Source organism: Sturnira hondurensis, unplaced genomic scaffold, assembly GCF_014824575.4.
Source record: "Sturnira hondurensis isolate 20B ecotype Veracruz unplaced genomic scaffold, ASM1482457v3 Scaffold0003693, whole genome shotgun sequence".
In the NCBI taxonomy this organism is placed as follows: Eukaryota; Metazoa; Chordata; class Mammalia; order Chiroptera; family Phyllostomidae; genus Sturnira; species Sturnira hondurensis.
In genome coordinates, this window is record NW_028076324.1 from 2,173,571 (window position 1) to 2,195,891 (window position 22,321).

At 39.9% G+C, this 22,321-nt stretch overlaps 1 non-coding gene across 1 annotated transcript; it reads left to right on the plus strand.

Moving 5' to 3' along the window:
* The first annotated feature begins 792 nt into the window (after positions 1 to 792).
* On the plus strand, positions 793 to 896 carry LOC118984662 (U6 spliceosomal RNA). The gene has a single exon (XR_005065957.1). It is a non-coding gene; the product is annotated as a U6 spliceosomal RNA (small nuclear RNA).
* Positions 897 to 22,321: the final 21,425 nt, after the last annotated feature.

A 22,321-nucleotide genomic window follows, 5' to 3' on the forward strand; every position in this document is an offset into this window, starting at 1 on the left:
AAAACAATGAGAGTGTCTTGAGGGGCAACGGAAAGGGGACAGTTCTAGACCTTGAGAGGGCTGGGGACAGGCTTCAGTGGGATGCTTAAATAAAGGACTCTGGACATGCCAAAGGCAACTGAGGACAGAGTGAGGTGGCAATACCAGGTGTGCAAGAGACAGAGCAAGGAGGTGAGAAGACAACATTTTATCTCCTTTGTAATGTTGCTGATACGTAGTGACGAGTACCTTCTGAGTACCTTGTATACGTGTACAGGAGCCATGCTAGGCATTCTCAATTCGAAAATATAACTAAGACCCAGTCCCCATTTTTAAAGCTCCCAGTCTAATCGAAGTATCAGATGCACCAAGAATCTTTGTACTCAGGTGGCTACTGGGAGAGCACAAAGGAAATAGAGACTGACTGTCGGAGTCTTCAACCAGGGGGCTGTGCTGCATGGATATTTGCAGGAGGGATGAGTCTGGTGAACAGGGAAGGGAGGCCATTCCTACCCAAGGGGAAGATTTATAGAGGCAAGGGGATGTGAGAGCACAGGCGCCAGGGAACTGCGAATACATATGGCTGGAGTGCAGGGCCCGTCCTACACCAGTAAAGTGATGGTTCTAAAGTCTAACCATGTCAACCACCTACTTGAATTCGTTCGATGCCTTTCTGGCACTGACCCCTGCATGACGCATAATATCTTTTGCACTTAGCCTTGGTCAACCTTCCCTACCATCCTTTTCACATTATTTTCCTTAGATGACATTTCGAATCACACTTTCCTCACCTACAAAAATAGAGAACTTCTCGTCACTCTGGCAGCACATACACTAAAATTGTCATGATATGGAGAAGATTAGCATGGCTCCTGTATAAGCCTGACACACAGATTTTGGAAGCTTTCTGTATTTTTATGAAGAAGTACAGATTGGTAGTTAAGTTAGTCACAGGGATGTAAAATACAGCACAGGGAATATAGACAATAATATTGCAGTACACTGCATGGTCCAGATGAGTACTGGAAATATCGGGGGTCAGGGGATACTGTATAACGTATTTGATTGTCTAACCACTATGCTGTACACCTAGAAGCAATACAAAATAATATTGAAAGTAAACTAATTAGAAATAAAAAAATGAAATTAGAGAACTATGTCAGGTCACCTAAACGCAACTCCCTGAGTTTTCTACAGATACACCCGGACGAAGGTCACCAAAGCTTGCTCTCTGGTCAATGAGCATTTTATTTCCAAAAGGGGGCATGTCTCTTTGTTCCCGCAGTGGAATTATAGATTCCAGAAACATGCAGGTTCTCGTGAACGTGGATGGCCCCTTCACGAAGGCCCAGGTGTAGGAGTCTGCGGGAACACCAGCTAATCACCTCTCGTGTATTTCAGCACCTGCTGTGAGCAAGACACCGTATGACCATGATGCCATTGAAAATAATTCAGTCCTGCTTGCACAGTGTATCTATTATGCATAATTTTGTTTATATTGATCTTGAATTTTATAACTCCATCATAAGTGTTTCAAAACCACCTATTTAGAGGCCACATATGTATGGTTTTATTGTACTTCGCTGGTTTTTTTTTCTCTTTGGATAAAGCACAAATACAGTGCAAGAATCATATCTTACCAAAGCAAACCAATATATCATAGTAAAAACCAATGTATCAAACCAATATATCATAGTTAGAGTTGGGAACCATTAACCATAAACAAGAAATCGTCAAGTTGTAAGAAACAAATGGATGTGTTATCTGAGAATAAATAGCACTTGCTGAGCAGCTCAATGAAATGTGATTTAGCGAATAATCACTGGCAGGCACACTAGGCATTGTAGACCCACTGCACTTTCCATGACACAACCCTTCTGCCTTTGCAGCCCGGCGTGTCGCCCGACTCTGTGTCTCGTCCCGAAGGATGAATGGAGAACTTCCCATCCCTCTCCCTACACCCAACCTGCAGAAGCCACCATCCGATAGTTTGACTCTGCTAAGTGGAAAGTCCGTACAAAACCCGTCGGCTCTGAGTCAATGAATCCAGAATGGGCAGTGAGGACCTAGAGCAGTGATGAGCATGGGCAGATGGAACCACCCATGTTAGTCTGTGCTTCACTCCGGAAACCGGCAGTGAACGTCACGAACCTTTCCCTCTGCCGCTTTTCTCCTTGCACACCCAGACTTGACACTATCAGTCTAGAATTCCTGGTGCTCCTGAGACAATTCCTGTGAGATTTTGCATATGGCTCTCAGACCCCGTTTTCTTTGCCATTCCTCACCCGCCTTGGATCCCTCACTACGGGAAGTCGGCTGGCGTGGTGCCAGATCTGACTGATCCCAACAATCTGTCCTGAAGTCTGGCTCCCAACCTCTGCAGTGCACCACCACCGTGGGTCGGTGTCACCTTAGCTTATCTATTATGGGAAAACAGTCAGATGGGGCCTCTGCTTTCATGTCCTGACACCCTGGGGAACAACAGTGTTGTTTCCTACCTGCTGCTATGTCCTGCACCCTTCCAGCCCACGTGCCCTGTGTTTCCATGCTGGATTGGGGAAGATCCTTAGATGTAAAATTAACCACCACGTTGTCAAAGCATGACAGGCATCCTCTTATTTATCCCTTCCCCAGGTTCTTAAAGGTGATATTATAAATCTCACATATCACCCCTGCCTCAAAAGGTGCTTTCCCATTAGAAAAAGAAAAACACAGAAATTCCAGTGTTGTTCCAGACAGCTGTATTATGTTGAGATGACTTCGGTCTGGAAGGTATTCATTCTACCGGACACTTCTGGAAACAAATATTTTAGCTTGATTTATAGTGCTGAAATAATTATTGTTATTTTACGGATCCCACATACTTCCATTGGAAGGACAACATTTGGAAAGCATCTTCCAATCGTCCAGGCACCCTTCCCTGCCTTGAATTATTTCAATTTAATTAAACCAGGTGGTACTTTGTGTCAACAAATTTCAGATAATGCTTGTAAGTGGACTTGGAGGTGAAAAGGACAAGTTAGCAGGACATGTTACTGGTATGACGCCATCTGCCTGGATATGTCAAGTAATCTACAAGCATAGCCTTTGCACAGTTTTGTGTGGAGCCCATCACTATGGTATCTAGACATAATCCGGATGGTGCCCTTTCTCTCCATAATTGTGTGACTCTTTGGGGCTTTGTGGGGAAGAACCTAAGTTGTTCATAGTGATTTCCTTTTTCCTCTCTCTCAGCTCCTGGATTCGTGTATCAAAGAACAGAAAATTATTGCGCAGGATTTAGAGACTGAAGCGTGTGCTCACATGGCCAACTCAGCGCACACCCAGCTGGGACTCCCTCTCTGCATTTGGAAGGATGTGGAGGGAAGGAGGTGATATTTGGGCATGCAGTTAACAGATTCAGCAAAACGTACTTACATAGAAAGTCAAGACCAGAGGAAATAGAATGTAAAGGTCAAAGCTGGAGAGAAGTAGAACAGAACCATTCAGAACGATGTGAGTAAAGCCGAGTCCAGTTTGGTTCTGAACCCCTGTGACAAACGTGGCAAGTGAGACAAATGTAGCTGGTAAAGTCTAAATTTAATTTACTGAAAAGAAACATACAAACATCTCAGTGCTTCCCTCCATCCCCCCCCCCATTATTTTGAGCACTAAGTCACAGTGGGTCAGAGATTTTGTAAGTCCATCTTGATTCTTTTCTGCCACAGGCAACATAACCAAGTACATCATTCTTTTACTTTAAAGGGCATCTGAGAGAAAATTTCTTTCACAGTATAGTCAGTTTAAATCTGGGCTAGAGATGAACTCACGTGGCGGAGCTGAGCCGATTCATTCTTAGTTCACTCATCAGGACCAACTCCAGTGGTGCTGGAGAGCTACTTAGAAACACTCGTCTCTTTCTCTGTATCTCCCCCTGCATATTCCTGTTTCTAGGTCTTTATTCAGTCTGTGACATTTGCCTCGAATAAGAGAAGGGACCCCCAAGACAATTTTACTTATAAAAATAATCTGTTTATTCTTATGTGTTTAAACTTTAGTCACCTTCAAAGTATACTCTCCTGTTGATACAATATACTTATTGAGACACTTTTTCTACTGCTCAAAATGATTTTTAACTCATTGAGTATGATGCCTTTTAGTGCTTCTGCCATTTTTTGTTTCACCTATTCCATATTAACAGAATGTTTCTAGTTGAGGAGTTTTTTTTAATAAAATTTTTTTTAGATTTTTAATTTGTATTTATGTATTTTTAGAGAGAGGGAAAGGGAGGGAGAAAGAGAGGGAAAGAAACATCAATGTGTGCTTGCCTCTCATGTGACCCCCAACCAGGGACCTGGCCTTCAACCCAGGCATGTACCCTGACTGGCATTTCAACTGGTGACCCTTTGGTTTGCAGCCTGCCCTCAATCCACTGAACTATACCAGCCAGGGCCCAATGGAGTTTTTTATCTGGGGTAACAAAAAAATTGCTTGGGGTAAGATGGGGTGAATAGAGAGGGTGGGGCATGGGGTCACGCTGCTTTTGGTCAAAAATGACTAAACACTCAGCAAGAGGTGGGCAAGTGTGCTTGTAAATCACCCATCATGAAATGGGCCAACACATTGGAAGTCTTCAAAAAAATTCATTGAAGCAGAACACAACCTCTCACAACAATGCCAGCTGGTACATCGATATAGATGAGTTGGAACACTCACCTCTCAGGGGAAGCCTGTACTACAAGGGGCCCGCCCTCCAGAAGATAATTTTATTTTTTGGAGGTTCCCCCCCCCATACCTGTTAGGAATTTGGGAGGGCCTGGTATTTTACTCTCCTTGGTAGGCTAGCAAAGTAGCCTGTCTTAGTTTCGTGACTCAGAGCAATAGCAGTAGCCAGAGTTATTAGCACGTGTGCCAGTATCCTGAGCTGCGTTTCTTGCAGAGTTACATAAAGATGAGATGCCCACACAATATATGGTTGCATTATAGAAGAGGAACCCTGAGCTTAAGGAACCTGAATATGTTACAATGGGCAGTTAGCACCCCTACTCCTCACCCCTACTCCTCACTCTCTCTGTCTCCCAAGGTGATCAGCTAGACAAACATCCCTGAAAAGATAGTTTGAAACACTAGCCCTGGCTGGTGTAGCTCAGTGGATTGAGCTCGGGCCTGCGAACCAGATGATCGCGGTTCGATTCCCAGTCAGGGCACATGTCTGGGTTGCAAGCTGGTTCCCTGCAGGCCAACTCCCAGCAGGGGATGCACGAAAGGCAACCATACATTGAGGTTTCTCTTCCTCTCCTTCCCCTCTAAAGGTAAATAAATAAATAAAATCTATAGTTGGAAACAATGGCAGTTAGGGTCTTTCCTTACAAGGAAGCAGAAATTCAACAGACCCACAGAGAATTGGCTCCCAACTGGACCCCGACTCCTTTATATCTATTCAAATACTATCAATCCCTGAAAGTCCAAATTTAAGGGCTATCTTCTTTCAGTTTTCTTGGTGCCCATTTTAGAAAAATTACCTCTCTGAGTTTTTCTTGTAATTGTAGCTTCTACCAAGATTTTATTATTGTCTTCTAATATATACCTCTCTGCTCCCCACTGTTTCATAAGTCTTTCCTTTTCAAGGAGAATCTAAGTCTCCAAGGGCAGAAACCACTTTTGGAGCTTATTTTGTATCCACGATAGTATTCAATATTAGAGAATGTATGTAAGAGTGTAAGAAAAGACCACAGTTGGAAACTTTGTCCATACTAATTGCCTTGGATAAATAATTGCCCATAATTTACAATTTGTCTTTCTACAGTGACAAGAGAAACAGTATTCCTAATTACGGGCCTGAAAGTTTTTATGATGTCTTAACTACAACATGCTAGGATTCTACAGCCAAGTCTTAGCTGATTTTACTGGAGTTTAATCTTGGTGTGTAAGTGACTTGTGTTCTTATATCTTTGATTAAACATAGGGGATGGAAAGGATGCTCATGAAACAAGACCATCTCTATTCGTATTGACTGAGAAGCTTTTGGATAAGTAGGACCATGCAGATAATTAACTAACTAGTTACCTGTACTGTGAGAGTCTTTCATTCTGCTTCCTGGTACAGAACGGAGAATGAGATCAGCAGGTGCGTTCAAAATAATCTGCCAACCTAAGTTAATATTTTCCTTTTAGTCTGCATGTCTTTTGAAAAAACATATATCTCTTGATATATTTTAGAGTGGAAATAGAAGGCTCTCCTACAGAACGATACTTCACAGATGCGTGAGAGGCATGCTGGCCTGGTGGAAAGCATAAGCTTTGGAGTCGGGTTAAAATCTGGACTACACCGCCTATTCACCAAGTCAGGTGAAGTTGTGAGTTTGCTGAGTATCTTATCAGTAAATGTGGAAAAGAAAATGCACTTCCTGAGGTATTTGGGAACTAAATGGGATAACGTACGCCAAGCACTCAGTGCAGGGTCTGGCAGGTACAGCCGGGCCTGAAAATAGTGGTTTTCATTATTATTAAACAATTCACCTATAAGCATGATTTGAAGCTGACAAAGCAGGGAGGTGATTGAAGAAGAACTAAAAGATAGGGTTGGGGGAAGTGAAAAAGCTGTTTTAAGGCAATGAAACTATTCTGTATGGTACTGTAATGGGGGACACATGTAATTATGCAATTACCCAAACCCATAGAATATACAATACCACGAACAAACCCTAAAGCAAACTATAAATTTCGGGTTATTATGAAGTGCCAATGTAGGTTTATTGATTATACTATGCGTAGCATTCTGGTGGGGAATGTTGATAGTGGGGGGGGTGCTGTGCGTGTGTGGGGGCCAGGGGTATTTGGGATATCTCTGTATCACCGTTCAGTTTTTTCTGAACCTAAAACTGCTCTGAAACCCAAGGTCTATATACATCTAAACAAGAAAAGGTCCCTTAGGGCCATTCCCAAATGGAAAATAACCCGAGGGGTCTGGACAGGTTTTACCTGTAAGCCAGGGCACCCACCGGGTCCCAGACGTGGAGGAAAAAGGATGACGGTTCTTCAGGGGGTTTTCCTGATTAGTGATAATTACACGAAGAGTTTAATTTACAGGGCCATGGGGAAATATAAAAAACAATATGTAAACTTATCAGTCTTTGTAAATTTTCCATGCTAGAAGTAGACGACTTACGTGCTCCAGAGGCTTTGCCTGCATTTCAAGTCAGCTTTCATAGTTTTCACTTGCTTTTTAGGTATTTCCATTATAAAGTATAAAGTCAAAATTGTGATGTAGGGAGTAATAGTTTCCTTGTCAAATTGAAATAAGGTAATTGGTAGCTTTCCAAGATAGTCTGAAGGGGGTAAGTTACATTTATGTGATCTAAATCCATTGGCTAAATGCACAGGGATTAACATCTGTTAAAAGAATTGTGCTTGGCACACAGGTGTTTTAATATTTGCATTTAGTATGTGTTTCAGAAACAGCCTCTGAGAAAAACATTTATGTCACAATCTGGTGGTTTTATTGTCTAAATCTGTCAGGACAGTCATTTTGTTACTCAGACTTTGTGACCCTCTTGCAAGCTGTAAACTCTTTAATGAAGTGAGTATATTGAGAAAGATGACAGACCTTCAAACTTCAGGGAAAGAGTATTATATGCAAAGAGTCAACTTTTCCCCTCGAGACTGTGCCTAATATGTGAACAGCAAAAACAATTACATTGGTGATTTCAGGAAGTCCAATAAATTCCACTGCACAGCTCCACTTTTGAAATATTACATCACTCAGCAAAAGCTTAGGCTCATATATTAGCTGAAATGAACTAATCATGAATTAATTAGCATCAGTTTGGTTTTGTGAATGGAGTGCAGAGACAGGGCTCTGGTTTCAGCGCAGTCAGAGCCTGCAGTCTAGCTGTGCCTGCAGTTCAAGTCTGTCTCACGGTGTCTGCACGCGGAGGGCCTTTCAGACCCACTCACTTTCCAAGCCCTCGTGATCACCTCCCATTGTGGTGATTGACTTAACCGTTCTGTAATCGACTTTGTTAAAATAAGTTGTGCTCTGTTTTGTTTTGCAGGGAAAGTTTATGGAGATACATGCAACATTTCTCCGGGGATTTTTTGGGGGGCTGGAAATTAGGAAGAAAATACAGGACTCCATTGGGTTCACACACCTCCCGTTTATACCTCAAGAAAATGAAAACTGGGTAAAAAGCTGAATTCTAAATGATTTCAGCTTGATAAAAATGACCCACGTGGCTAGGATAGCACATGATGGCTTGCTTCGGCTCAATTACTTTTTAAGTGCCTGAAATGTCTTTGGGGGGACCACGCTATTCGATTAGAAATAGTGTTTTGTGTCTAAATAGCAATTAGCTTTTGATGTTAATATCTGCCACGTGGCTTGTTCTCCCACAATTACTTCGCTTTTTGACTTCTAGGTAGTTCCTAGATCATGGTTATTTCAGGTCACTTTGGAAATTCACCCAGGAGATTTCAGCTGCTGCAGGTTCAGACACCTTGTTGCTTCAGTCTGTCCCTGAGCCACAGGGTAGGGTGGGGACGTGGATGTGGGACTGTATTTAAAATTCTGTCTGATGGCATTCTGTCAGAAGGGTCTCACACTTCTCCAGGGCTAGGAACTGTGCTTCCTTCCCTGAATACTGACACTGCTAATGGTCGTACCCAGTCCTATCAGCTCTCGTTCTCTGTATTTCTGAGTTCAGCACTGCTGAAGATTGTGGGCATCTCACCAGCGAAGGCTCCAGAAATCCACAGTGGTGGTGAGGATTGCTTCTGTTCTCTTTTTCTCTCCATGGGGTGAATCCCTCCGAGGGAACTCCTCTTTGTTCAGAGCTGCTCTGGGTGGGGGGGCTGGGCTGACACAAGTGAAATTCTTCCACATGCTTTTCTGAGCTCCACAGGATTTCCGCTGCTTCCTTATTTGGTCCACATCCTTCCCAGAGCTGTTTCTGTTGAGTGTTAGTTGTTTACTTATTCTTCTTGTTGTGTTTATGGAGAAGACAAGTATCAGTCCATCATTCTGGTTACAACAGTTTTCTATGTGGCGATTTTTTAAAAAAGGATTTTATTTATGGAGAGAGGGGAAGGGAGAAAGAAAGAGAGGGAGAGAAACATTGATGTGAGAGAGAAATATCGATCAATTAGTTGTCTCTCAAATGCACCTCCAACCGGGGACCAAACAACTGGGGACCAAACTGGCACCCCAAGCCCTTGTTGGGAATTGAAGCAGTGACCTTTCGATTTGCAGGACAATGACTGACCGAGCCCCACCAGTCAGGGCCTGCGTGGTGCCTTTTGAACTCAGCAACATATCGTGGAAATCCTTCTACAGCATTATATTAAGATCTGACTCATTCTTTTTAGAGGTAGCATTATATTAATATGACATAATTATTAATTAGTCCTTCACTGATGGTTATTTAAGTTGTTTTTTATTTTTGGACATTATAAATAAAGTTGCAGTGAATGACCTTGTACAGATTATTTTGTACATCTGCAAACAACTCTGTAGGAGAAATTCCTAGATCTGAGAGTGTTAGATCAAAAGGCATGTGCATCTTATATTTGTATCATGTTGCCAGATTACTTTCCATGAAAGCTATGGACCAGTGCTCTCTCCCATCAGCAATGTGTTTGCATTCACTGGCAGAATGCACGAAACTTTTAAGAGTTTTGGTCAACAAGTGCAAAAATAGTTTTAAAATAATTTAAAAGTGTTTTAATTTGAAGTTCTTTATAAAGGCAGGTGCCTTTGAATATGTTTAAAAACATTTACAGTTACTGTTTTATGACCTCCCTGGTTTTATTATTTGGCTGCTTTCATGTTGGGTTTCTGATTTTTTAAATTGATTTACAGGAGCTGTTAATATACTAATAAATTATCCCTTTGTGATATGGAAATATTTTATCCCAATTTGTTTTTTGTCTTTGATTTTCTTTGTAGCATTTTTTGCTTACAATATTTTAATGTAGTTAAATATATGACTTTTTCCTCTTACAGCTTTAGAGGTTTGTGTGATAGAACTTCCTCACTACAATATTATCTTAAAAATTCCAATTTTCTGCAAGTGTTTTTATGGTTTCTAATAGTTTTTTCTTTTTGTGGCAATTTCTGAAGGATTTTCTGCAGAGATGGTCATTTTTTTCTGCAAAGAGAGGCAGTTTATTTCTTTCCAGTTTGGATATCCGTTATTTCTTTTACTTGTCTTATTGAACTGGCTTAAACTTCCCCCAGTGTGAAACAGACATGGTAAGGGATATCACTGAGTTTTTCCTGGTCTTCTGGGAAAAGGTTTAGTTTTTCTCATTATACTTTTTAAAAATCCTCACTCAAGGATATGTTATAAAGTTTTATTTTTTAATAGTTTAAAAAATTTTAAACCTAAGTTCTAGGGTTTGTTTTTTCTTTTTGGTTTGTTTTTTGTTTTTTACCCTCACTCTAGGATATTTTCTCAGGGCTTTTTAAATAGGGTGAAAGGGAGAGAGAGAAACATTGATGTGAGAAACATCAGTTGGTTGCCTCCCATATGTACCCCAACCAGGGGTCAAACCTACAACCTAGGTGTGTGCCTTGACTGGGAATTGAACCCATAACCTTCTGGTGTATGGCACGATGCTCTAACCAATGGAACCACCCAACCAGGGCTCCTTCTCATTAAATGTGATCTTAGCTGTAAGTTTTCTGTAGATGCCCTCTATGAAGTTGGAGAAGTTCCTTTCACCTGCTTTGCTAAGAGTTTTTGGCAGATTTGCATATTTAATGTTGCCTAGTGCTCTTTCTACATTTGTTGAGATCATATGATTTTTACTTTTTTAGTCTGTTAATATGCTGAATTATAGTGATTAACATTTGGGTGTTCAACCAATTTTGCTTTCCTCAAATGAATCCTATTTGGCCACATTGTGTTATCCTTTTTATATATTGCTGGATTTGATTTGCTAACATTTTGTTTAAAATTTTTGCATTTATGTGCACGTGGAATATTGGTCTATGGTTTTCTTTAGGTCTGTCTTGTTTTCATATCAGAGAACTTGTGGCCTCATGCAAAGAGATGGAAACTTTTTTTTCCTCTTTAATTTTCTGGAGCAGTTTGTGTGAAATTGACACCATTTCTTTCTTAAATGTTTGGTTGAATTCTCCAATGAAGCCACCTGGGCCCAATAAATAGGACTATGACAATAATCTTCAAGGACTGGACTTCCAAGGAAGTGAGGTAAGCACATTGACAATTGAGAATATGACAATATCCCTGCTTCTTATTTTTAGGGTAAGGAGTGACTGAGATGTAAATTAGGTCAATGAAAACAAGGTGGGTAGGGACTCCAATTGCATATCACACTTCATCTAGTATTTCTGGTGTATCCTAGATGACTAGTTATTTTTACTACATTACATAACAGTTTGCCCTCACATAGCACGCTTAATGCCATTCACATTATCTCTATTTTAAAGATGAGGAAATAGATGGAGGAAAAAATTTAAATTCCTTTATTTAATTTTTGGGACGTTAGCACTTTACTCCTAGCCTAAAAGAATGTAGGAACTTCTGAGAGACAGACAACGGAGCCAATCTTCAAAAAAGTCTGCACCAGAGGACCGATGGAGGAAACTCTCCTTTTGTTCAAGGGGGGCGGCGCTGTCTTAACCACACACTTTTTTAATAAAGATTTTATTTATTTATCTTTAGAGGGGAAGGGAAGGAGAGAAGGAGAGAAGTATCAATGTATGGTTGCCTCTCATGAGTCCCCTGCTGGGAACTGGCCTGCAACCCAGGCATGTGCCCTGACTGGGAATTGAACCGTGATTGTGTGGTTCGCAGGCCCTCTCGTTCAATCCACTGAGCTATGCCAGCCAGGGCTTAACCACAGACTTTTATGCTTTATGCATTGATATGCATTTGCTGAGGTTGTTTAACATTTATTTTATTATATGTGCTCTTGCTTCTGTCAAGGCTCCCAATGTTGCCGCGCTTTCGGTGGTACTTCATGGGTCAGAGTCCTCATCTCGCCAACCTCAGCGTTAGAGCATCAAAGCACTGACCCACAAATCACATCGTCTTTGATCCATTTCAGTGAAGTTGTTAAGAAGAAGAGTTCTTTCACACATTTAATTCTGAGAAAATGCCATTAATGAAAACACCGTAGAGTCACAGTCCCACCAGCTCTCCAATAATCTGTATATTGTGTGACCTACCACATGCTGCTTTTGCAGATTTACACCTTGAGTGGAAACTTGCTGACGGAAGACCTCAGGGAAGAGGGAGGGGAGGAGAGAGGGGGAGGAAGAGCAAGAAAGAGGCTTTATTTTTAGCTCCACTTCTAAGTCAGGGCAGAGAAGAAACAATCACAAACGTCTGTGACATTCACGTCCGGGTGATGAGGCCCGTCATGCTACTAAGTTCAGGATTTCAGTGACCTTTCTTTTCAATTCTAACCTACTGATTGAATGTACTTAAGAGAAGGTCCAGAAAAACGTGATTTCCAATGAGGTTTTTTGTTGTTGTTGTTGTTGTTGTGGTGGTGGTGGTGGTGGTGGTGAGGGATGTGTGTTATTGATCTTATAATAGAAATAATGACTTCAACCCAGGTTTTCTAAGAAAATTAATGACTGCCCCAGGTTAATGGCCTTCAGCCAATCTCCCAGCCAGCCATTAATCCCCAGGAAATGCCCTAGGCCTTGATCATTATTGTGTAAATAATACAAAAGTGGGTATAGTTCTCTTGTCAGATGGAAAACATACATTGCCCTTGTTTTCACTGGGGCTCCCTCCATGACAATAAGAATAACCTATTAGGGGGGAAAAAAGCAACAATTTTGCTACCAAGGCAAATAAATAGTCCTGTTTAAACAAAATTATTAAACAAATTCTTAAACAAACTTGAAGTCTGTATGTTTTAGTAAGAAATAATGGAAGGCCCTAAGCTCAGAATTCCTAGACAGCTGTAGTTAGAGCTATGAGTGACATAAAATGTACAGCCAAATATTGAATTGTGAGTAATGCAATTACTGTCATATTAGATTTCTCAAGTTACAGTCAGGGTTAAATAAACACATAATTGACTACTTTAACAGTTGCAAACAAAAGATGGTGGAAATTTACTTTTAAAATTAGGACCTTATATTCTAATAAAAATAGCATAAGTAACTATGTTTTTAAAGTTTCCAAATAAATATTATGATATATAGGGATATTTTTCTTATCTTAAAATATCAAAGGATGTTTACAGTCCTTTTCATAGCTTACTTTGCATTCCAGGGTCTTCCAGAAGGCAGAGTAAAATAAAAACAGGTGCAGGAAATTAGTATAGCAGTTGCCCTTGACTGCCAAAGGGGATGCTACCACAGTGGAAAGGCCTTCAAGGGGGTTTTCCTGCTTTGAACAGACATGTGCGTGCACAACATCAACCCGCGTCCCAAATTCAGGTGCACAACTTCACACCAAACAGGTCTTCAATAAACAGTTTCATAATGAGTAAATGTACTCTTTCCATAGCTCATAAAGCTGAACAAAATACTCCTTTTTGTCCTAAGGGTTCTCTGTATAATGGGTTGATTAACTGTTGCTTTTTGATATTAGTTGCAAGTGCTTTCTGATAGATTGGCATTGATCTTTTTTCTTTTACCTTTTTTTCCACTTTCCAATGACCACACATTTGTCACAATACTATTTATTAAGAAGTCCATCTCATCCTCAGATGCTATCTCAATTATAGTCTAAATTTCCATATGTAGTTGCATTAATGTTTAAACTTCCTGTTGTATTAGTCTGGTTATTTGCTTATATGACATGTTTTGATGCATAGGGGAGTTAGTCATTTTTCTCTTGGTTGTTATGAAATGAGGCACTTATCAGCTAATTTGCATACACTTAGTATATAAACACAGGTCTTAGAGTCAACCTCTCCAACCCTGGGTTTTATATCTATTTTTTTGGAAAATATTTGTATTAACTGGGAAGATATTTGACAACCTTTTTGTTGTTGTTTGTTTTCTGTTTTTTTTTTCCTTTTTTTGTTTGAGTCATTCCAGTTATGAGCTAGGGCTGTCTTTCCTTTTCTTCAATTTCAATTTGTTCTTTCAGGATTTTTGTAATGTTACTCATATGGTTTTGTACACTACTGCTAATTTACAGAATGTTTACTTTTACTTTGCATTGATTTCTTTTCTGTTATACTTTTGACTGGTTATTATTTATGTATTTATGACTATAAATTTTTAGATAATTTTGCATCTTGATAGTATACTAAATTGTTTCATTTATGATGGTTTTATCATTGACCCAGATATTCCAAGTAAAGTATCGTACCATGTACAGATAGAGGTAATTTTAGTTCTTTTCCAATTCTTTTATCTCCAGTTATTTTCTCTTGTTTTATTGTGTTAGCTAATAAGTCCAATTCTGTGCTAAATAATTGAATGGAATATCTAGCATCCTTGCTTTGTTCTGGATTATGGTGGAAATGCCTTTAGTGTTTATTACTAAGAAATGTGCTGGCTTTAGAATTGAGATAAATACATTTTATCAATTTAAAGAAAAATCTATGATTTTCTATTTTACAAAGTATTTTATCAGATATTACGTTTGAATTTTGTTGAAGTTTTTTTAGTATCTATGTCAGTAGTCAAATAATTTTTATAACTTTTTAAATGGTTGTTATACTAATGGATTTCTTAATATTGAATCACTCTTGAATTCATGTAATAAACCTTATCTGGTCATAATACGAGATATTAATTTTTAATGTGCTGTTGGGTTCTAATTCCAAATATTTTATTTAAGATTTTTTTCCTTGATAATCCAAAGTAAGATTGGTCTGTGTTGTCCTTTACTACAGTACTTTATCAGGTTTATAGATCAATACTTTATTTTCTTTATAATGAAATTTTTGGAAATATGTTGTCAAAGCTTGGAAAAGCTTAAGTAGCATTGTATTAGCTAGTCTTTGAAGGTTTGGCTCAGTTCCCCTGTGAAACCATCTACATATGGTAATTTTTGAGGTCTAGGTTCTCATTTCTCCTATAAAAATCAATCCAAGATTTTTAAAAATAAATCTGTGTTTGGATCTGCCCTAGAGTAATAGGCCCTAAAGACATCCATGCCCTAATCCCCTGTCCCTGTGCATATGTTATGTTGCATGGGAAAAAGGAGTTTGCAGACGTGATTGAGGTAAAGACCTTGAGATGAGGATATTATCCTTGACTGTTTCCTCCTTTGAAAACCTCAAAGTAAGTAACTTTCTCCTCCTGGGTCAGAGAAGGCAACCTGAGAGGGACTTGACCTACATCCGCAGTTGCTGGTTTTCAAGACGAAGTAAGGGACTAGGAGCCAAAGAATGTGGTTGACTTCTGGGAGTAGGGGGACAACCCTCAGCTGATTGATAATCAGTAAGAAAACAGAGACCTTGGTCATGAAGCCACAGGAAGGAATTCTGCCAACACGTAAATGAACAGGAAGCCAATTCTTCTCTAGAACCTCTGTTGGGAACTGCCCTGCCTGGTGTCAGGAATTGTAACTGCCCCCCATGGCTAAGCCAGTGACCTCTGGAATTCGAGCCGCAGGAGACAAAGCTTGTCTCTGGCAGCAGATGCTGCCCTTGCTTCATCTCCCTGCCCCCAAAGCATGGTCGATGTCCATAGCAGGTACGACCCCTCAGAGAGGGGCCACCTAGGCCAGACACGATCTCTTGGAAGGCCATCCTGGAAGGACTCAGGGAGCTGCGACAAAGAGGGAGCCATGGGCCCTTGTCGTGCTCCACCCCCACTATTGTGACACAGCCTGGGTCCCCATTTCCGGCAGGGAGAAGTGCTGCCTGGCTCTAATCCATTTAAACCTAAAAAACTATGAATGGGAAGGAGGTGCAGCCCTGTGCTGGAAAGGGCGGGTATCAAGGGTAAATCAGGCATAAGAAAGAATATGTAAAATCCTGTGAAACCTGCTTTGTTTAGAATGCCCTCATTGAAATGATAAGGGTCCAAGCAAGAAGTTTGTTCCTCAAAGTTTTATGGCTCATTAGCTATCTGACCCTGTGAATGAGCCCTCATAGTTTTTGAATGCAATCTATTGTTTGATCCTTACCTGTGTTCTTGTGCAAATAAACCCAATAAAAACCCCTTGAGCAGGGGGCTCTTGGCCCTTCCCCTTTGAGGGATTGGCCACCTTTCCTCCCCAAGCAGATCACATCATGTCTCAGTCATGTTTACTCTCATCCATGGTACACAGGGGGACTTGAGAGGAAAGTCACTCCCACAAACCTCCAGAACTGGAAGCAGCCTGAGGATGCCTTGATTTTAGTTCAGTGAGACCCACATTGGGTTTCTGACTTGCAGAATTATAAAATAATAAATGTGTGATGTTTCAAGCCCTAAGTTTGTAGTTACTTTCTATGGCAGCAATAGAGAACTAGTATTTATCTGGACAGAAAGGGTCAAATTTGATAAATGTATTTTATAGGAAATTCAGTATTTTAGCTAGGTATTCAAATTTATTTTCATAGGATTATGCAATATGGAGTCTTATGATTTTTAGTTTCATCTATTTCCCCTTTGTCATTTATTATTTTGTGTACTTGTATTTTCTGTCTTTTTCTTCAATTAAGTTTTTGTTAATAGCTGGTTTTAGGTAATTTGAAACAGCAATCTTGCATGAGAAGGCAAAAGGCCATATCTTTATCTGATTTTTCACTAGGCTGGCACTATTTATGTCAGGGATTTTTTATAAAATCTTCACTCGAGGATATGTTTATTGATTTTAGAAAGGAAAGAGGGAGGGGAGAGAAGGAGAGAGGGAGGGAGAGAGAGTGACACTGATGTGAAACATCCATTGGTCGCCTCCTGTATGCACTCCTACCAGGGATCAAACCTGCAACCTAGGTATGTGCCCTGACCAGGGACTGAACTTGCAACCCTTTGGTGCACGGGACAACACTCCAACCAACTGAGCCACTTGGCCAGGGCTCAGTGGTATTTTTGAGAAGACTGAGTCAGTCTTATCTCCTGCTAAATCTGCCTAAAAATATCTCATAATTTTCTTGGACAATTTTTCTTGTGGGAATGCTAACCTAAGCAAGAAAAAAAACAGCTTTCACTGATACTATGATCCTCCCCCCGCCAGGCAGCCATATTCATAGGGTCTATCTGCATGTGATTGTATTGGAAGGTATTGTGATTTATAGCTTTCCGAACAGTATGGTCAATCCAACAATGCACCAATGCGTAACAAGGATCACCAATGTCCCAGACTGTGGTATCTGTTCTCTTTCTGGTTACCATCTGACCACCAAATTAACATTTCATATTTTAAGTGTTTTTAAGGTTGCTCAACTTCTAGGTACCAAACTCTGTGTTTGTAGAGTATATCATTTGTTAACGATATAAAAATAAAATAACGGTGACTTTAAAAGAGTAAAACCGTGTTTGTTTATCTTGTAATAATCCAGGCATAAGCCACCCAGGGTTATAACACAGTAACCCCTCTCTTGTGTTGCTCTGTAATTGTCTCTCTAATTTGCTCTGTTGTGTGAGGTTGCATACGGCTTACACTACTGCTTCCATGTTCCAGGCCCGAGCATAGATCACCTCTGCATACATCTACTTTGGTAGAATTTGGGCACATTCCTACATTGTTCCATATAAGGGAGAATGGGAAATGGAGTGTTTATTCTCAAGGCCCGTCGGTCCACATGAAGTGCAGAGAGAACCTTACGAAGGCCGCCAGGGGGAATGGGTTGTGAGGCCGACAGCAGCATGTGCCACATCCTTTTTTGGTGTGACTTCTTCCTTTAAAACAAGAATGTTTTTGTGCATTTCAAGGCTTAATGATTTCCCCCACAGGAAGTATTTATAATGAGAGAAATTTAAGCTAGTATTTCTTTCGGCAGTTTTTTTTTTCCCTCCAATGAAAATAGCCCTTTCATCATATATTTCACATATAGTAATGATTACTGTTTAAAGAATCAGCCGAAAAGAGAGAAAGGAAGTACCATAAAACATTTTGCATATTAAGAAAAAGTATCATCACACATTTCTTAAAATTGAGGTGACATCGGTTTATGACATTGTGTAGGTTTCCGTGCACAACATTGTGACTTGGCATCTGCATACGCTGCTTTTCCACTTCTGGGTAATTATCTGAATAGAACCGATAACATTTTGATGACTGTTGTTGCATGTGCCTTTCTAAGAAACCTACACATATATAACCAAAGATTCTTCTAAAAGGCGATCATATAATTACGCTGCTTTTAATGGATGAACCTTTTAATAATACAAATTTCTTTTTGTTTATTGTCTCTTCCTGCCAACTGAGTAGCCCTAGGTATAATTGTTACCAATTTGGTATGTATCTTGGCTTACTTTGATTTATGATCATATCATTATATTCATGCATTTACATATATTCATACATATTTATAGTTGTATATATATTCAAATATTTTGGTATTATTTGGTTTAGAAAGATAGGATAATATACCATACTAGTCATAAGTTAGACTAATGGTAGCCTTTTAATGACAGACTTTGATTAAGTTAAGCATTGAAACCAATGATTATGTTAAGTGTTAAATATTAAAACCATTCTTCTTGAGTGTAAAAGTCTTGGGTTAGGGGCTTAGAAAGCACAGTAGGGTCATCTAGCTATTTTAAAAATATGATTATTAATGTACTTTTATATATTTGTTTTATCTACTTAAAATCTGAAATCTTACATAATCATTGACTTGATGCCATGTTAGTCCCCAAATATTATAGCTTGATTAACTTATGTCAGTCCCAACTTTTAAAATCCATCCAAATATCCCACCCATATTTTTACATAGGCACTGTAGGTTTATTTGTGGTCACAACTGGAAGCATTTATTCAATATAAAAAAGGGACACAGACTTATTTTAAATTGCTATTAGAAATTCAAAAAGTGCATGATTACTGTAGCGGTATGTAAATGGCACACATATTATGGATGCCAAAAACAAATGTGTGTATTTGGTTGTAGTAGATAATTTTCCCTAGTGGTATCATGTTTCCCTTAAATCTTTAGGAGTCTGTAGGCTGCTATATAAAGCTCTGAGTGGTAGGTGAATTTTTACAAATACAAAGATACACAAAATCGTAGCTACTTGTTTCTATGTGATAGGGACAGAAAGTGAAATAAATGTGGTTGCTCTTGTGGCATTTTAAACAAGCAAAAAAGTTAAACTGTCTATAAAGAAACTGTATTTATAAGTTTTATTATTAAATCTGCCACTGCTTTGCTGACTAATAAAATGGAAAATGTGTGCTTTTATAGGTTTATAAAAAGGCAAGCTATAGTTTCATGAAAATATCTTAAACCGATTGAATACAGGTGGCTGCTTGTTTAGACTTTGAAGATGTAAAGGCTTAGTATAGATGTCTGAAAAAGGTAATACGGCACAATAAAAAAAAATCTTCCTTCTTTGCTCATCAATCCTTTGGGTATTCCATGTCAAATAAACGCTACAACAATTTATAGTGAAAGTACACAGTGGAAGTGCCAACGTTAACACTCCTTAGGACTGGATACCTGCCAGAGTTTTCACACCAATATTTAACGTGAACTAAAATGTCTTTTTCACTGGAAGTGTGAGAAGGAGCTTGCTTTCCTATATTTGGCAACGCGCTCCTGTGAAGTGTGAAGTCCAATGCCCGTGATGTTCGCTTTAGTTCAACCATGATAAATTGTGTGCATTTGTTTAAGCGCCTGTGGCAGCTTTAGTGTTCCAGCTATAAATTTTGGTTAACTTCTATTGACATGCTGTATTAAACTTAAGAAAAACAAATTACACTTCACCCGTTTTAATTGACTAAATGTGTCAAAAACACAGTAAGTATAACACGAAGGTCAGAGCCTTCGTCTACACTGTAATGGGTGTCATGGCAAGGATCCAGCTCTTCTTGTACATTTCATTTTTCATGAAGTTTTAGGACAAGGCATACGTTTAACATTCACTTCCACTTCTCATTTGTACTTCAAAGTTTATCATAGGCTGTGTGACTACCAAGAACACTTTTCTCCTGTGCTATTTAAAGTTCTCTCTGCTCTGAGAAAGAATAGACTTCGGCGTTCTGAAGAACAAAATTCTGATTTATAGATCACAGCAACACTTGGCAAAAGACCTGGTTTATGTATATCCTCCTGGCTTCCATGGCTGAGCAAGCAACCGTGTGGTTAGGTGCTGGGTTAAACTTGGCATACAGGATCCCCTTGGGATCTGATTAAAGGGACCAGTTTTAATTCTTTTGCTCTCTGTTCAATGTTGTGTATAAATCTTTGCTCCTTCAGTAATTTGTTAGCTTGATGCCCAATGATTAAATAATACTAATTAAGCTCCCCCCTCACCTGCTGCCACAGACCTCTCTTTTTTCCAGAGTTACCTCTTGGTGTGGTATCTTTTCATCTCCTTTCTCAAAATTAGCTCCTTTGCCAGAGTTCAAACATTAGTTTCCAGGGTGAATTTATGTCTGGAAAAACTCAAAACGGAGCAGGTGTTTTGCAAAGTGTTATGTGTTGTATTGGAGAAAACAGGGATTTTAAATCTTAAAGTCTATTCCATTTTCATCACTACCTGTAAGAATCTCATTTCTTAGCACATACGTCCCTAACAAGAAACTACAATGCTTTTGTTAACAACAATGGGAGACTCTCAATATCTGTTCTGCACTGATCAATTTAGAGAAGAGAAGGCTAATAGTCATCCTCACTCAAGAAGCTCAGAGACTACCTGGTGGAGCGGAATCAGGGGTATTGATGCTCCCTAGCGAAAAGAGACTGTCCCTTTCCGCCAGCCCCCTGACCGCACCCCAGGGGATCTCCTCCATCATGAAGAGTCCCTGGGACTGAGTCTGATTCTAAAGTATGGCTCGGCGAGCTTTCTGTAAAGGGCCAGATAGGAAAACTTTTAAGCCTCAAAGACCAGATGTTCTCTGTCACAGCTGCTCCGCTCTGCCATTGACAGCACAACCATTGACATTCTGTAAACCACTGAGTGTGCCTTTGTTTCAATAAATATTTATGGACAGTGAAATTTGAATATCATATAAATTTCACATGTCATGAAAGAGTCTTCTTCTAACTTTCCCCCAACTGTTTAAAAATGTAAACATCATTCTTCGTTTGGGGGCTGGACAAAAATAGTTGGCAGGCTGGATTTGGCTGAAAGTCCCTGGTATGCCAACTCCTCCTGCAAACTAATACAATTTCTAAAAGGCCAAAGAAATTAAGAGTGGGGAAGTGTCCTTTTAAAATAATGTTGTTCTAGTTTCTTCTTATGTATATAGCGTTCTCGTACATACTAGGGTACTTTCCTTCCCTTCCTGTCTTTTTTGGTCAGATGATAAATATTGGCGTCTGGAGTCTAATCTTATGGGAATTTGGTGTAGCAAACATGACTGAGGCCCTGCTTGTACCTGCGTAGGACTCACCATTGCCACGTCCACCTGCTCTGCTGCTTTCTGCAGCTTTTTGCCCGTGAAACTGCAGTTTCTCTCACCTGGCCTGTGAGGAGAGCGCGCTGGAAGTGCTGAGGCATGAGCTCTTGGCCAATGACTAGCAGGTAGGATTCATGGGTATGTGTCTCCAGCTTAGGATGTCTCTTGAGGCATATTTCACATTGTTTTCCTGGGTTCCTCAAAGGGATTGGAGCTCCAGCTGCTAACAACTGTAACCTGCTCAGAAACTTACTCTTTACTGGCCAACTTCTTTCTCTGTTTCACTTTTCTATTTTTCTCCTGGTGCTTCTCAGCATTACCTCCCAAATAAAGCACTTGTGTGCTAGATTTTCAAGATAGTGCATATCCTTAAATTCATAAACAGCCTTGTGTGAAGGCTTTTGGCCTAAGGTGTAGATTTTATTTTAGTATTTTATGTTGTTGGTCAAGTACAGTTGTCTGCATTTCTACCCCACCACTACCCTTCTTATTTTGTTAAGACCGATTTGATTTAGAGAGTGCAAGGGAGGGAAAAAGAGAGGGAGAGAAGCATTAATGTGCGATTGTCTCTTGAGTGTCCCCCACTGGGGACCTGGCTCATGACCCAGGAACATGCCCTGACTAGGAATTGAACCAGTAACTGCTGAGCCACCCAACCAGGGCTAACCTGTAGATTTCAAATCCTGGCTTTCTTCTTTTGTATTTCAGGAGAACTTGCTACCTGTTTTCTGAGTGTGGTGAGGATTTTCTCTGCCTCTTTTGTCTTCAGCCAAGGGGCAGACGGCCACAGCTAATAGGCCTCTATGTGACTACTAACCGAGGAGCATTCCAAGAAGTGGTGTGCCATCTCTATCCTGGTCACACTGATGATTGTGCCCTGTACAGTGTGACACATGACACAAGAAAATAGGTTGGAAGGGA